This window comes from Raphanus sativus, chromosome 5, assembly GCF_000801105.2.
Source record: "Raphanus sativus cultivar WK10039 chromosome 5, ASM80110v3, whole genome shotgun sequence".
Taxonomy (NCBI): domain Eukaryota; kingdom Viridiplantae; phylum Streptophyta; class Magnoliopsida; order Brassicales; family Brassicaceae; genus Raphanus; species Raphanus sativus.
The window spans coordinates 9,677,904-9,682,044 of NC_079515.1; the positions used below are offsets into that span (position 1 = coordinate 9,677,904).

Below are 4,141 nucleotides of genomic sequence, written 5' to 3' on the forward strand. Positions count from 1 at the left end.
TCTTGCCTGACGCATGTGATTCCAAGTCTTTTTTGTGGAAAATTGATTTGTGAATCTATCATCGGCTTGCCTCCAAAGCGGTGTATCATCCTCTTGATTATTGATAGCTCTCAGCTTATCAATCTCATCTTCAATCTCATTAAAAATCCTCAGTCTGTGCCGTCTCCTGCGATGACTAGTTAGCACATCCACCATTAGCGCATTCTCCATGATATATACCAAGATCTTTGGTACCTCTATCACCCAATAGATCTTTGAGACATCCTAATCGAGACCAAGAATCATACCAAAAGGATGTGTGCTCACCATTGTTTACTTCCATCTTAAGATATGTCTTAGCAAGATCTTTTAGCTTCAAATTTTTTTTCCACATCCAAGAGCCATTTGCGTTGCACTTCGTTGACTAGAAAGAGCCTTTGCGAATCATATAACAATGTATCCACTTAACCCAAAGAGAAGTTCGTGAAGAATATAACCTCCATACTAACTTCAGACCAAGCACAATATTCACTTCCTTAAGAGGTCTAAGACCCAATCCACCTTCCTGCTTCGGTAAACAAACATCCTTCCAACAAACTTTAGCCTTGCTCGTTTTTAATTCAGGACCAGACCATAGAAATGCCGAACACAAGCTTTCAATTTCCTTTAGACAACTACCAGGTAGCCTGAAAGTCAACATCCAGAAATTAGCCATACTAGTGATAACAGAACTGATTAACTGAAGCCTCCCTCCATAAGACAAGAATCTACCTGTCCAAGAGCCCATTCACTTCCTAATCTTTTCAACCAGAGGCATGTAATCATTCACAGTCATCCTTTTTGTAAGTAAGGGAAGACCCAAATATCTAAACGGCAGTTCCCCCGAAGCAAAAGGAAAACAGGTGAGAATATCAGCTTCTTGAACATCAGATAACCCGGCTGTATATAATGCAGCCATAGAATTTCATGTTTAGAAGTAAAACTAATTGCATAAGCAAAGCACCACAGACTTTTAAAATCATAACATCATAGAATAACAAAAGAAGATGGAGAACTCTTTGATCTTTAAATCCTAGTGGGATTTACGACTATGAGCACAACCACCTCTTCCACGCCTTCTCTTATCCTGGCAGTTACCACTCTATTTCCTTCAGTTTCTGAGATGGCTTTAAACGACGACCTCCATGAGACCTTTACACCATATTATAACTATCAGAGTTATTTGCAATATCAGTGTTAACATCAACTAGCGTCATTGCTACATATGAATCAAGAGAGTGAAAGAAATCTGAAATCTTGGCTTGAGATGAGGACGATGAAAAGTTGGAGACAAAAGATGTGTTGTCGTCTACAATCCGTGATAGAGAAAAAGATGGGGAGGATACATCATTTACTGCTTCTTCCTCTTCAATAGTGGCTAGATTAGCAAACCTATTTGCGATCATTGCTTCATCTAGCTGCCTGTTGATATCCTGATCGCCACCTAGTATAGATTCACTTTGTATAACATCTACAGATGGAGGTGAGAACCTGCTGCAAGGAGAGAGAGTGTGAGAGAGTTGATGGTGAAGTGGATGTCTCAATGAGACCAGAAGTGGGGCCTGTTCCTGCAGTTTCCGGTAGACAATCTATTTCAGATGGAGTGGTAGTAGTTGTAGAGTTATCCTCTATAGAAATTATAGGCAGGATAGTCTCAGTCTCCATTGAGACTGATCGAGTCATGGGTTTTGTTAAGGTTACTCAGCAGTGTTTACAGTAGCTTCACTGTGGAAGAAGTCAGTGCTTTCTTGATCTAGCAAATTGCAGCCTTGAAAGTCAATTGTGATAGTATTGAGGATTTTTGAGCTTCCCTAAGAGCATGTTTATCGCGGTTAACTAAGGGAGTTTCTTTAGTTAATTATAATTAAAAAAAAAGAAAAAAAGGAAGAAAGTCGAGGAGACGGGTGTTTCGTGGTCTCATGAAGGAACGCATCCTGGTGGACGCGTGTCGACGAACGAGAGGGTGGAGCGTCGGTTACGCGTTAAACGCATCAAACTTCTATTTCTCTCTCCCTCTCTCTCTCTCGAATCCTCTCGGCGATTTGTTTGGCGATTTGATCGATCGATGCTCTTCTTCTTCCGACCGGTTGGATATGTTGCTTCTCGTTGAATCTGTGTCTCGGTGGGTCACCTAGACGGCGATGGAGTTTTGCAGCGGTGATTCGGCTCTAATCGAAAGGTAAATCTTCCTCTAGTCTTCCTTCAATGCATGTGATTGACTGTTGTTCAAGTTGTGTTCTGATTGCAATATCTCTGTTTTTTGTTTTGTTTGTTCGGTTCGATTTGGTGTTCCGGTGGCGACGGAGCTCTCCTCGACGGCCCCGACCTCTCTGCGATTGGGAAGAAGCTGTCTGTCGGTGGCGAGGGATCTCTTTCACGGTGGCTCTCCTCTAATCGAAGGTAAAGATTCTTTTTATTTCATGTTCTTAGAAAAAAAATTCATTGATCATCTTTGAATTGATATGGATTGATTAAATTTGATATGTATGTTGTTATGTTTGGATTTGTTCAAGTTTTATATATGTTTCTGTTTCAATATATGTTTGTTGTTGTTTCGCGTGGAACACATCTTTGATATGTTTCGGTGTGTTTCTGTTTTAGGAAGATGAAGTCTCGTCAAACCAGAGGAGTGCAAAGCAAATCACAATACAGGTAAAATGTCTACTTCGATGGAATTAATTGAACTCTTTTAATGTCTAGTTAGGTAGTTAATGTTTTCCTTAATGAAATATTATGGTTGTGTTAGTAATAAATAAGTGCAATGGCTAGGTTGAGGGTTAGATAGCAAGCCTGTCTTAGTGTGATCAATGTGTTAGGTTGATGTGTGATCAATGTGTTAGATTTGTTGCTGGTTTCCTCTTAACTTAGTATATATCTTTTTGCGTACAGAACTTTCAGTGACAGGCAAGGTAAAGATTTACAAATACAAAGAGATTCGTCAGGCTACAAATGATTTCGATGCCCTGAATAAAATTGGAGGAGGGTTTGGCTTTGTGTACAAGGTAAAATGAGAAAACTCAGCTCCTTGCTCTTCTTCTTTCTCTTCATCTTTTTTTTTAACTCAAACAATGTCAACGATCAGGGCCGTCTTAAAGATGGAAAGATTGCAGCTATCAAAGTCCTTTCCACTGAGTCAAGACAAGGCGTGAAAGAGTTCTTGACCGAGATCAATGTCATATCAGAAATACAGCACGAGAATTTGGTTAAGTTATATGGATGCTGCTGACATGAGTCATGTTCGGTGGCATAAGCCGGGCGAATCCAAAGTCAGAGATCTTGGGGGATAAGTCTCTGTCAAGTAGAATGTTGCTCGCTTTGATATCTCTATGAATGATATGCAGACGTTGTTGATTCAGTTGATTCAGTTGTATTGAATGAGTCTTAACCGGGATGTTATCATATTTTTTCCCTTTTGTATTATGTTTTATTGAATAAAAAAAAAAAAATTATAAAAAAAGTTTAATATTTTTTTTTAAAGAAACCAAAATCAAGAGACTAGCAATGGAGACATCAAAATATAAGTTTTTTCACTAAATCTCTTCAACACCTTTATTCCTTAAATATCATTAATTTATGATCAAGATACCCATAATGGGTACGTGGGATAAACATGGTCTAAGTGATTTTTTCGGTAAATAAATCAAAACAATCATTTTATTTACTATATATTGTATACAATTAAAATTTAGTAATATTTATACATAGATATATATATAGTATATTTTAATATAAATATTTATTATTGACACTTCTTACTCATATGATTTTATTAACATTTGTATATTTGATGTAACAAAAATTTAAACTGTTAATCACAAATTTTTTCAATACAAATTTTAAAATTAAAATATTACGATTTCAATAATTTTTCAATAAAATTTGAAATTAACATATTTATATATTTTTATACAGTAGATAATATTATTTAAATGATATATAATATGAATATATATTAATGAGACTTCATATTCATGCGATTTATGATAATTTGTTTTTTTGTTCAACCAAAAATAAATAAACCATTGATCACAAAATTTTCATTGCAGAACTTTTATTATTTTTAGTAATTTATAGTCGTTTTAAAAAAATCAAAATATAATTGATAAGAAAAAAATCTATTTTT

The 4,141-nt window shown here is 36.1% G+C and overlaps 1 long non-coding RNA gene across 1 annotated transcript; it reads left to right on the plus strand.

Moving 5' to 3' along the window:
• The first annotated feature begins 1,999 nt into the window (after positions 1-1,999).
• Positions 2,000-3,481, plus strand: LOC108861711 (uncharacterized). The gene is made up of 4 exons (XR_001950887.2): positions 2,000-2,418; positions 2,620-2,670; positions 2,908-3,020; positions 3,101-3,481. It is a non-coding gene; the product is annotated as an uncharacterized LOC108861711 (long non-coding RNA).
• The last annotated feature ends 660 nt before the right edge of the window (positions 3,482-4,141 follow it).